Here is a 13,152-nt window from a genome sequence, read left to right on the forward strand (position 1 = left end):
CCTACATTATTTATTTACTCTTTTGATGATCTGTATTGCAGTCACACACAGAGGCCCCCAGTACTAGGCCCTGTACAGACATATAATGAAAAACTGTGCATCCCCCAAGAACTAATGTCTGAATAAAGCAAAAAGAGAGACAGACCCGGAAAACCAAATGGCCCAAAGATCCAATCTACTCTCAACCTCATTTTGTCACATGCATTTCCGAACCTCATCAGTGATTTAATGCCAGAGCACGGTGCACACACGTGTCGTATCAGTCATGCTCCCGGCACAAAGGAAACGTGTATGAGCCATAGTTAAATATTCCCAGGGTGGTGGTGGTGGTGGTGAGATCTTTTTAGTTTATTTAATTTCTAAGAGCATCTGGCTTTTCCCACTAATGAGTGACTAATACTGCAATTAAAGTGTCACTAATTGGAAACTTAGCTTTGATTCTCCTCTTTTCTCTCACAGGTTTGCTGAATCTTTGGAGATTCAGGGTTTAAACCTGCAAGGCACTGAGTGCCCCCAATCTCTATTGAAGTCAGAAGATGTTCACAGGCTCTCTGTCTGTAAGAAATTCATGTTCTGCTGATATCAGACACAATTTCTTAGAGGAGTTACAGGCAACAACAGGGAGCTGGGACTAGGACCCTGATCCTTCAAGCACCAAATTCACAGGACTCTAACCTTTGAATAACTATCTCCCCTGGTTGTGAGCTGTACCAGGTTCCCTCTCTTCCCATTACAAGTTCCTGGGAGAGTTTTCTGCATAGTCCCCAATAGGTTTTCCAGCCACATGGTGACAAAGAATCCTTAGCAATGAATAGCTCTTAGTGGTATTGGTGGTAGTCAACAGTTCAGGAAGGGTTAATGAGAGAGAACATGGCTTGTTGACTGACAGTCACACCCACCACCTTTCCTGGAGCCTGGTCTACACTTAAAGTTTAGACTGACCTAACTATAGTGCTCAGAGGTGTTAAAAATACACACGCTCCTGAGCACTGTAGCTATGCCCACCTAACCGCCGATGCAGAAGCAGCTAGGTTGAATTCTCAACCTAGCTATCGCCACTCAGTTTGGTGGATTACCTACATAGACGGAAAAAACCTTTCCGGGAATGCAGGAAGCATTTGCACGACAGCGCTCTAACAGCATAATTCTGGCACTGCAGCTCTGCTGCCGCAGCACCGAGAGTGTTGTAGACGTAGCTTGGGTGTGCACCCTCCTAGCTGACAGATGCAAAGCGATTGTTCTCGCTCCTGGAGGAGGGTGAACGGGACCTTGTATACCCAGCACTGGTTATTTTTGGATCCTGGAACAGTGCGAGGCTGACAGCTGATGCCGAGGTGGGTGACAGCTGAATGCCGAGCGCGGCTTTCTCTTCAGATCCGAAAGGCCCTTTTCACTCATCTATTTCTGAATCAATAAAACATGATCTGCCAAGACAGAATAAAAAACAACCCCCAAAAAGATGGTTGTAAGGGTCTGCCTTGGCCTAAGCACTAATCAGCCCCCAAAACGTCACTGCAGGGTGTTCTGCTGTGCTACCTCCGCGCTGAGCCATGCTTAGGAAGCAGGAAAGGGACGATCTCTTTGTCCTGTGCTTGTACAGCCCCTAGCACAATAGGGTGCTGGTCCATGACTAGGGCTCCTAGGCGCGATGGTAATACAAATAATTAATAACCATCAGGGAGAAAAGTGAAGGGCTCGGAGCTGGAGCTCAGCTGCATGGCCAAAGGCCTGGTTTCTTAGCTGAACTATCCAGACCTCTCTAAAGCTGGAAGTCACACGGAAAAGGGTTCCCAGATGGGACTCTAGGTACTTTCCGCTTCCTGATCCCACCAGAAATGCCACAAAATCTCCCTTCCTTGTGGCCCTTCCAAGACCAGTCTTTGGGAGTGGCCAAGCCCTGTCTTTGGGAGTGGCCAAGCCCTAATACATTCAAAAAAGGGGTGACCCCATCCCTGCATACCAACTGGGCAACTGCTGCCTATGGAGGAGAGGTTGTGAATACCTTCCTGACCTCTGAAGTGCTATCAGATAATGCCCAGAAGCATGGATTTGATTTTCCCACACTGTCCCCGTTTCCTGCATAAGCTCTAGCAGCTTGTAAGACAACAATCAAAACTGCCTGAACGTATTGGGCAATGTAAAGATGGCATCATGTCTGCAGGTGATGGTGTCACATCACTGTTGTGATGACATAATACTGCAGGGGTTAAAACGCCAGAGCCTTCTCTATACTAGGGCTCCTGTTATTGCTGCAGTCAGTGGGAAATTTTAGGAGACAACCACAGTGTGGGGAAGGGCTTTGCCTACAGTCAGACAGCAGCAGAGCCAGAAACAAAACCAGGTGCCTTGACTCCCAAATTTCCAACCTAACCACTACACAGTGTGGTCTAGGAAAACAAAGCAATCCTTCCTAGCCCTGCTATTTACGATTAAAGCAGTAATGATGGATAGGAAACCCACTTCCTGACAGTTAATGACCAGCTGGCGTAGTGAAGGGCTTCAACCTCAGGCCCCTCAAGCCAGTCACTCCCCAAGTGCCAGGAACTGCCTGCCCCTGTTATTATTGCTGTGACTAAACCCTGGAAATATACGGAGGGGAACTGATCTTTCCATGGATAGTGAAAAGTTAAAAGTTGAACTGCAAGTTGCCATGGAGATGGGGTTCTGTTTGCAATCTCATCTTCTCTTTTCTTCCTCTTCCGACCTAATAAAGGGCAGCCGGTAACCAATGGGGAAGCAGGGCTCCATCGGTCTTGTTTGGATTGGAGCCTCTGATACAAACACAACCATGGGCACTTGACAGCCTTTCAGGGCACAGGATACCTGCAACACCCTGCCACTTCCCACTCCCCCTACCTTGTACCCACCGGCGCAGCACAGGCGTCACTGGGTTTGCCCACAGGAGTGCTTTTCCACCTCGAGTTAACGGATTGCCAATTGACTCAAGGCAGCTAATGTTATGTATGAGCTAGTATGGGCACTCCCCACATGTGTCCTGCAACACGTCTCCCCAGGGAAGAATTTGCCTCAGTAAGTTTAAGGTGATTCTGAGATTAGATACCATCATGATTGGTGAGAGAGAGAGAAAGGAGGAAGAAAGGAGAGAGTATCCCAAATCTTAGCTTGGAAATTGATAGCCTAACTAAGAAACTAGCTCCCAGGAGAGAAAGGATGTGGGGTTAGTGGAAGTTTCTGACCCTGACAGTCCAGCTGAAATCCCCGTGTTCCCTCTCTGAGAAAGTGTAACAAGGAGAATCGCTCTGAGATCTGCCGCCACCACCAAGCTGAACATTTCAGTGTCACTGCTCAGGCGTCTCTCCTGCTGGCAGCATAAATGGGAGCTGGTTTCTACCCTACGCTCTGACTTTCCATCTCCTTGAACTTTCACCTCCCTTCATTGCTGCTGTTCCATTCTCCTGCACAGCACACTTAGCTCAATTGCTACATTAGCATTCCACGAGGCACTCGCGTTCTGCCTCTCTTCACACCCATCCACCCCGGACAGGTTTTTCTCCCTGCCTGCCCCCCTATTTGTGCTATCACAATATTCTTCCCGTAAGTGACCTTTCCTGGCAGAATAAGCAGACAAGCCCTCCTGGTTGATTCCTTAAGCCCCACATCTCAGGGTCAACTTGGGCCAAGCTTTGCCTCTTCCTGGCTCTGCTGAGCTGTTTGCACCAGGATCACCACTAATTTCCGTTGCACAAGCGCCCCTGTGCAAGAAGAGCTGGGACTCACAAACATCTTCCTCTGGTGCATTTCCTTCTTGCCCCCATAGTCTTATAGCTACAACATGAACAGACCCCCCTCACCCCAGGTAGAGCCTCAAACCTTCATCCATTCCTTTCAACAAAGTTTTACCCTCTGACTGAAGGGAATCAGGTTTTACTCCCATTCGTGGTAACCTACTGGAGCTGCGTGAGTCTCACTGGCTAGACATATGTAATTGCAAGCCACTGATGGGTGCTACAGGCCTGCCTCTGTGCCAATTCAAAAGGAAATGAATTATTTCTGCCCCCAGGTATGTAGCTATAGCTCTTTAGTCAAGCAGATCATGCTTTTAGTTCTAGAGGTCAGCAGTCCAATCCCCAATTTGTCAGCCATCACATAACTCCCCTGCTGTAGGTCATCATCTGGGTTTGAACCAAAGACCTACAATATTGCATCACAGACCACCACCACTTGAGCTAAAGAAATAACTCCATTAGCTGATAGCAGTAGTAGGCTGTTAACTCTGGTGATACAGCCACTAAAGGATCCGTTTTGTAAGTGGGATGCAGCCAAGCTGGCAGTTCCAATTCCTAAGGGTTTGAACTCCCCTATACTTAGAGTTTAGATTCACTCAAAACCAGTAGGCAAACCTTGCTTGTCCAAGCAGCACCCCATACTTCGTTATCTGAAACATAGACATGTCCCCTAAATGTATTCATTTTAATCTTTGCACTGTGCAATTTAATATCTGCAACTACAGACCTCACTGTGTAAGCCTTTATGTGCTAAAATCAGACTTCTCTGCATAAAGACTTGTGCCCTATAGTCTCACAGTACCGATAGCTCACTAGCAGTCTTGCATTTAGTGCATACAAAGGGTTTCTCTGTCTGCCTATGGAGTTTCCAGCATGCCCACAGCATCTAAACACCATAAGCAGAATTAAGAAAAGCAACTTTTCTATCTGAAATGACCATACTTTCTATTCTTCTCTTGCTTGCCCTGTCAATTATACTTGCTCTTCAGCCAAACCCATGGTGGTTTTCATGTCCCACATTATTGGACAAACATGACTCTACAGTAGTTGAAATAACAGCAAAGGCAACGGCTGCATTCTGAGCGAAGTAAGGGAACATTCTGCAGAGCAGGACTGGATTCAGGCTAACACATAAAGGCTTCCACCATTTTGTAGATCTCCTCTTTCTCTCCCCGTTCTCCTAGTGTTCTCGAGTGTGTATTGCATTTCCTCACTCCTGCTCTATTCAGCTAGCCTTAGATGCAGCAGCAGTTGCAGGAAATGTCTGGAAAATCCAATTCCTTTCTTGTATTTTCCTCCTTCTCTTTTTTGAAGCTTGGCCCATTGTGAAGTCCGCCCCTTTAATTCTTGGCTGCCAAAGGAGGCAGTTATATCAAAAGAGAAATTCACATCAAACTTGCAAAGAATATTCAATTAACTTTTAAACAAGATTGTCGGCAACCCGTTTGCAGAGATATCATTTAATTGTTATTTTTTAAAAATATACAGGCACTTACATTTCACAGAGGCATGTCTGCTGGTAGAGTAGCTGTCTATGCTGCTGCTGCCGCTGATGTCTTGTTAAATGTCAATTAAAGATGTAAATATTCCTTGCAATTTGCAAGCTGAATTAGAACCTATGACATAGTTTTCTTTGCTTATGCAATATGGCAGCCCGCCAAATTCATCCCTCTTGCATCTGTGAAACCTTAATAAACTCCCCTTAGAAAATTCCATTGATGGCAAATGGTCTTGCATTATTACATGGCAAGGTAAAATGAGCTTGTCAGATGCCTTTTCTCTTAAAGCAGGATGTAGGCAAGAGTCCAGCTGTGGGCACTCTCGCACACCTGTCGAGAGCCAGTGCCCTAAGCTAGAAAAATGCTCATCTCCCCTAAGCAATAGGCTCAGGAAATGAGTCTTTGTAATAAATAATTGGCAATAATATTATTGTAAGGAATAATAGTGTGTGTGTACGTGCACTGCTGCCCTCTGCTGCTTGGAATCAGGCTGTTTGTTACAGGCTTTATGTTGCAAACAAAGCTAACGGAGATTCTCTTTTAGCTCAAGTGGTAGATGGGTGTGCTTTTAAAGCAGGAGGATCCTAGTTCTATCCCTGTTGTTTCCAGCCCATGTGGCTGTGGTGAGCAGCACGGTGACAACACAGTAGTCCTCTCTTGCTGTCCTGGACCATCACAGGGTCCCTAGGTGCCACAGCAATACAAATAATATAATAATAGCAAAGGTTCAGAACTGGTTAGGAAAAGCATCCAGACAGACTCTGCAAACCTTCTGAGGTCCCAGCCATTTATTAACCAGTCCCCAGCGTCACCCCTAATTTTAGATCATGCTCACTTTTTCTGTGTAATCGGTATCTCTTGAAAAGAGAGCCTCAAAGGCCAACACAGCAATGGTGCTATTGACTCTATGCTTTGAACGTCCTCCCTGGGCCTGGCTTGTGCCGCAGCTTAACCCACACTTTTAGAGAGGGTTTTTTTCTTTCTGTTTGTGCACCTATAAAAGTCTCTCAGGGAAAACCACGAAGATAAATTCAAGAACAGCAAGGTAAACATGCAACGTCAAATAAATTAGGCAGCTGGTGATTTTTAGGGCCTCCCAGCCAACCAGCTGGGGGAAGCACATGACCTAGGAGAAAGGAATACTGAGACACGCAGGAAAGTAAACAATCAGGCAGTAGGAAGAAACGTTCAGGTTTCCCACCAATGCTAGATCCTCAGCTACCCTGAAGTCCGCAGGGCCTCTGTTTAGCCCCAACTAGAGTTGATTGGAAACGGGTTTTGTGCCAATATGCCAATTTGTCTCTGGTTTGATGAATTTTTGGTGAATCAAAGCCTGCCAGGCAGGTTTCCATGGAAAACCTGCATGTTTTCCTGCCAGCCAGGCTGCTGGGGATCTGGTCTTCCATAAGTAGGTCTATTTGAGTGGTATCCACGCCAGCACTCAATGTGGCTTATCCTCCGTTGCATTGACAGCTACAGATGTACACGGGGTGCATTGAGTTCTCATGGGGTTAGTGCCTGGGGAATTGTACCTCTCTGCATGCCCTGAATGCCTCCTTTGAGAGCACAACCCAGTGTCAACCCATATCACTCACTCTCAGGACAAGTAAAAGGCTCCCGAAGGGAAGGAGGGAAGCTAACGATGTGGGGTTAATTAGCTCAATTTGCTTGAGCCCAGTGTCCAATGGAGGCCTGGGACAATAGAGCAGCGAGCATCCCGGCTGCTAGTGTTACACCGCAGGCTGAGGGCTGCCTGAGACTCAGCCACCCCTTTTGCACAATCTCTAGTCTACACCTGCAGAGCTACTGACACAGCTTAGGGCTCCCGGTGGTGTCTTGCATGGGGCAGAGGAATGCTCCCAGCAGGATTCAATCATTTTACAGCCTCAGGCTGATTGTCATTTAGGTGGCATCCCAAAGCTTTCCCCCTCTTTCAGAGGGCCAGTCCATTGCCTCCCCCAGTTCTCTCTGTCATGGTGCCCTTCCCTATCCACCCACCCACCCACCCATGTGCCCTTCCCTATCTATCTCTCCCACACGGGTCACCAGCGTATCTGAATGCACGGACACCCTGCAACCTTCAGGCCCCTGCGATGGGTTAATGAGCAGGAGGGTATCCCGCTGTCCAGCGGTTCTGCTGCTTTGCATCCCCGCCATAGCCAGCAGCCCTCCTACTCCACAATCTGAGTGACCCTGCTGCTCTGCCCATGCTGTGGCTTCAGACTCTTCTGCATCACAGCCAGTGCCCCAGCCATGCTGCTGTTGCTGCTTAAGGTTTGTTATCTAGCAGGCTCTTAAGAAGTTCCATTGCTTTGAGGTCTGTTTTACAGTCCGCCCTCTCAGTCCCTATAGCTCGAACCGCAGGCTATGCCTCAGAGTACGGCTGCTCTGGAGTGGGAAGGGGCAATTTCCAGCCTGAGGAGACTTACCCGTGCTCCTGCTCATCCAGCGAGCGTGCTGAGACTCACAGTGTAGCCAAAGAGTGGTGGGAGGGGCTAGCTGCCTGAGCACATACCTGGAGTGGGGAGCTAGTCTCCTCTGCCGTGGCTACATTACTATGATTAGTGGGCTAACTCAATCAGAGCTAGCAGGGGTGTGTCTACCCCCGTAATTACACCTCCAGCTCCATTGTAGACATCAGTCACCACTCCCCTTGACTACAACCTCCTGATCTCTGACCTTCAGGCGTCTCATCACCTCTCCCATCCATCTAAAGCCCTTTTGTCGGGACCATCCCTCTTTCCTGCTGCCCCGGTCACCTCACCACCACCTGCCTCCATCCTGCACCTCTCTTTCCCCTTGACTCACTCCAAGCTCCTTTTCCTCTTTTCTCTTCACCTTGTCCTGGCTCCACCTCTGCTCTCATTCCCTCAGGCTACCCCATTTCCTTGGCACATCCACCCACTTCCCAATGTCTCTTATTGGTTTATCTTTGAGCGGATCATTTCGGTTTAAGCATGGCCTGGACCTTGCCGAACGCCATGTGTGTTGCTAGGGGCAAGCCATGGCCTTTGGAGGTGGACCCTGGTCTGGACTGGAATCACACTGAAGCATGGGCTTGCCAGAGGGCTGTGGTTCAGGCCCAGCTCTCTAACTAATACGATAATGCTTCAGAGGGCTCAGGAGTAGTAACCAAGACACGCTGACAGGCCCTTGAGGGATAGCTCTCACTAGGTCACTTCTGTTCCCAGCACCCCTGACTCCAGTCTTGCTAACCAGTGTGGCAGCACATAAGAAACCTCTCTCCTTGCCTGGGCCAGCCTGTATCAGGCTCCCTGCTCCCTCCCCTCTCGCTGCCTCTAAAGAGACCAAACAAGTCTCATCCTTGACGTCAGATGGCCTCTGTTCAAGGTCAGTCTGTTCTGTCCAGTTCCACTCCGTGAATGCCAACACTCCAGCAGCTGCCCCCTCACACTCTCCCACCAAGTGCCTGAGGTGTTCCCTGTGCTCCTTCTCCACAGCCCCATTGGTAGGCGCTATCAGCCAGCCACTTTTGGCGAGAGCTCAGTGGAAGGCCCCCTTCCCTCGCATCCAGCTTGCTCATCCAGCCAATCCCAGCTTGCAAGGGCAAGTGCACAGAGAAAAGGCTCAGCCCCCAGGGGAGGACTTTGGGTCTTTTATTAGTACAGTCGTTAGCGAGGGTACTGATTGTGGCATATGCCCATTCTCCCCAGCACGGAGCAGAGTGCCAGCCTGGAGTACCTTTGCTTTTCTCCCCTCCAGTGAGTCAGGCATTGAGACACCCTCTTTGATCCCGTTCTCCGTTGTGGAGACTTGGCTCGGGGAACCCTTGTTTTCTGCACTCCCAGAACAGAAAGCCCAGCCTCATGCACCCCAAACCCACTCAGCTGGGCTTTTAAGGGAAGTAGCTTTTGAGTTCTCTCTTTCCTGTGAGAATCTAATGTTCGTTTGCCTCCCACCACTCTTCCAGCCCTGCCTGCCAGCGAAGAATGATTAAGATGGTGGGTGGAAATAGAGTGAATTAAGACCAATTTAGTAGCCCACAGTGCCGAGCAAGGGTGTCATATCGGGAACTGGGTCTGTGACAGACACAGCTGGGTATCTCCAATGCTAGTGAACTGACAGGGGTGAAGGGTACAATACAGTGTGTGTGTGTGTGTGTGTGTGTGTGTGTGTGTGTGTGTATGTGTGTAGCTGAGATGTGAGAAACCGTGCGATTGTGGCTGTGATTGTGACAGAGAATGTACCTGTGCAACTGTGTGTGTGAGACAAAAGTCCAGATTTTGTGTGGCAGCCCCATGTTTTGCGGGTTCACTTTTGCATGTGCAATTAATAGCACCAACATTTTTGGCACCCACAGCGCATTGCACCAGTGATTTTTTTGCACTCAGAATTCATTGCACCAGTGATTTTGCATCCACGGTTTGCATGCTGTCAAAATAGCCCTTTTTAACATTAGGTCCTGAATGTGGGTATGAGACTGTGAACCTTTGTGCAATGCCAAGTGCATCCAAGTGTGCCTGTGTGGATTTGGGTGTGCTACTGAGAGTGTGTGTGATTACAAGGGGGTGCATGAGGCTGTGGATGTATTAAAATGAACCTGGCAGGCTCTCCTCTGGTGGGATATTTAATCAGGATCTGGAGTGACAGAATCAGGAATTCAGATAGTGCAGCCTCATTAGGACTTTTGTTCCAGGTGGTGCACTCCACTGAGATCACGTCTGCTCACACTCCTACTTACCACATCACTCAGCAAGAAAAACAACCTCGCTGGCTGTAGTTGAACAATGAGCATTAAGTATAGGAATAAACACATGCTTGCTCAGAGAGATGGGATTAGGCACTGCTTTTTCACCTCAAACGAGCTGGGCTCCAATTGGCCTTAGGTCTTGTACAAAGGCAATGAGCTTGCTGGTCTCAGTTTAGTACTTAGATATTTATTTTTCCACATGGAAAAGAAAAATATAATTAGTCTCAGCTGGCACTCTCTGGTTGAAAGGGATCCAGGACTAGCCAGGAGGAGGGGACCGCAGGGCAGGATTAAGGGGCATTGGCAGAGCTGTGAGGAGGTTCAGGACTAAAATAATACAGTGTAGTATCAAGTGGGGGAGCAAGGATCTCAAGGCAAATACCCTCGTTGCATGACAGGGGTTAGTCTCCACTGATTTAATGATATAGACCCTGTAGGTCAGGATGAAGGTGCGTTGACAAAGCTATGCACACAGGAAGCTTGTACAGAACTTGCCCGCACTGTGCCTGCCTCTCAAACGTTACAAACTTTAAGCCTTTGCCAAATTTACCCACATATTTAGAAAAGAGACACTCCACAGACCCCAAACTCCAAATTCTAAATGAGCACAGAAAATCCACCCACGCTGCAAACTAGCGAGCCAGCTTAAAAAGGGAGCGAACCCCAACACATGAACCCTGCTGGCAACCGCAGGCATTGTCCAAACTTCTAATCTGCTAGGGGGCAGTGAGAGGCTGGGCTGCTGCATTCCATGATGCCCAGCTGTTTGGATGCCACTAGAAGGCGATAGTGCCCGTATAGCATCGCTAAACCCTCAGGTGCTGCTTTTGGCTGCAGAAACGGAGCCCTGATCTTCCCATCGCTGGCATATGAAACCCCATTAGACCCAAAGATAACACTGGCACCCCCACAGGCCAATCAGAATTTCTCACATGTACACTCACACAAGTATCCATATTCTAAACACACCACCATGAATACCCCAACACGCACGCACACACACGTGCACATGCACCCCCCCACACACATACACATAATGAACACACACTGAACATACACACACAAGCATACATGTGCACATCCACTCCCCCCCACACACATAAAGGCACTCATATCTACAGAGACATACACCCACACAAACAACAAGCCCTTTCATCCTCACACTGTTTGCTTCTCCCTCTCCACTAACACGACCGACCCACTCACTGCTTTCCCACAGCAACTTATTTCTTATGCAAGAGATCATCCCTTTTCTTGAGTGTTGTACAGAACTGGGAACAGTTATTGCCGTTCTAGCTCTTATCTTCCCAGACAGTACGTGGATTCCCTTCGTAGCAGAACCGGATGTATAACTCCCCTGCACTCTAACTGAACCAAACTAGGCCTTGAGGCTCTCGTACAAGCAAAATGTTCTCCACTTTCTTCCATAAGGAACTTTTCAAGACTTAAGAGCAAGTGCAAGGAAGGAGCTGAACCCGAGATAACCGGCTGTGCTGCTCCGACAGAACTCACTGAGTAACTGGTATTAAGCAATGCACATTTCTTGAAGTTCCTGTGCTGGGCAGCACAGGGTTACTGGTTTCATATTGGGCAAGAGCGATACCTGGCTTTTTTGGTGATCTCTGTCTCTCTTTGTGTCTGAGCCATGTGTGTTGTAATCTGTAGGTGCTGTGAGCTAGGCTGTGTGCGCACTATGATTTGACATAGTGCTGTACAGAAAACACACACGGAGCAATACATGGGTTAAGTGGTGTGTCCCGTGTGCTGGGTGTATGCATTGTATATTGTGCATACATTGTGCATTGTCCCGTGATGTGTGTGCCCTGGGCATGTTATGTGTGTAATTTGCATTGTATGTTGTGTGTGACGTGTGGGTACTTAGGTGTATGTCAGTTGCATCGAGCACTGCATGGTGTGCCTGCACTATTTATGTTGTGTACTGCCTATGCACAGAGCATACTGCGCGTGCACCGTGTGTGTTGCCTATAGGATTGAGATAGACAACCCCAGTTGATGAGCTGACTAACCAAAAGTGCCTGGATCTTATCCCTACCCTCTTTGGTTCTCTGTCCTCCCGTCAGTTCTCCTCCCCCCCCCCCGAGCTCTTCTCCTCCCTCTAGTCATAGGTGCTGGAACGAGGGGGGTTGCTGCACCCTCTGGCTCGAAGTGGTTCCCATCATAGACAGGGTTTCCAGTTAGGTTCAATGGCACCCCCACTATACAAACTGTCCCAGCGCTCCTGCCTCTACTGATGCAAGTCCAGTTCAGTCTCTCCTGGGACAAGTCCAACCTCTTAACAACCCTCTCATCCGATGAAGTGGGTTTTAGCCCACGAAAGCTTATGCACAAATAAATTTGTTAGTCTCTAAGGTGCCACAAGGACTCCTGGTTCTTTTTGCTGATACAGACCAACACGGCTACCACGGAAACCCTCTCATTGTGCTGCAGTGACTGGATCGAAACTCCGGCAGACGGTACCCGGCACCCCTGAATGTCCCCAGCCAGCTGAGCTCTGCTTTCTGTCCCCCTGGTTCTCTCTCTTCTGGGGCTAGGAGCGCCCTGTCCAAAGGGGCTTATCCCCCCCGTGCATCTCCACCAGCCTGCTGCGCCTCTCCAGTGCCTGCCCCTCGGCACCCTGCTACCCAGAGACAAAGTGCGGCCAGGTACCTGCCTGAACATGCAGCCCGGCCCCTTCCCCCTGCACCCAGCGCTGGCCTGGGCCCCCCTCCCGTGCCCCCGGTAGGGATGGGGGGAAAGAAACTTGCGCTACCTGGTGTCGCGCGGGTCTCCTGCGCCCTCGCCCGCTCCATGGAAGCGCTCAGCGCCGCCGAGCTCCTGCAGGCAAGTTGGCTCCTCGCCCGGCCGCTGCTCCCCGCTCCATCCCCGGCAGGAGCAGCCCGATCTGGGCGCGGGGGGAGGCGGAGCTGCGCTCTACACGCCCCGCGCTTATTGGCGGGCCGGCTGCAAGCCGGGAGCCCAGCCACCGGGCTTTGTGTCCTGCATGACAGCTGGGCATTTGTCAGGGACTTCCCCCCGCCCGCCAGCTAAAACAGGCACCGACACCCCCCTTCCCAAGCCGCCCCCCACCGCTGCTTCCCCTTGCAAGCAGAGCCGGACCCTGCCTGATTTCCCTGGTTTGCTGTCCCCTTTATGATGGAGGGGGGGGCAGCTGAAATGGTGGGGGTAAAGCCAGGGG

General features: G+C 49.5%; 1 protein-coding gene across 1 annotated transcript in view; it reads right to left on the reverse strand.

Moving 5' to 3' along the window:
* The window catches only part of LZTS1 (leucine zipper tumor suppressor 1), a 38,101-nt gene extending 25,287 nt beyond the window's left edge, over window positions 1–12,814 (reverse strand). Inside the window, exon 1 of the mRNA XM_054019098.1 lies at window positions 12,727–12,814. The gene's annotated coding sequence lies outside the window, so the exon portion shown is untranslated. The remainder of the gene's footprint in view (window positions 1–12,726) is intronic.
* Window positions 12,815–13,152: the final 338 nt, after the last annotated feature.

The sequence above is a fragment of the Malaclemys terrapin genome, chromosome 2 (assembly GCF_027887155.1).
Source record: "Malaclemys terrapin pileata isolate rMalTer1 chromosome 2, rMalTer1.hap1, whole genome shotgun sequence".
NCBI lineage: Eukaryota > Metazoa > Chordata > Testudines > Emydidae > Malaclemys > Malaclemys terrapin.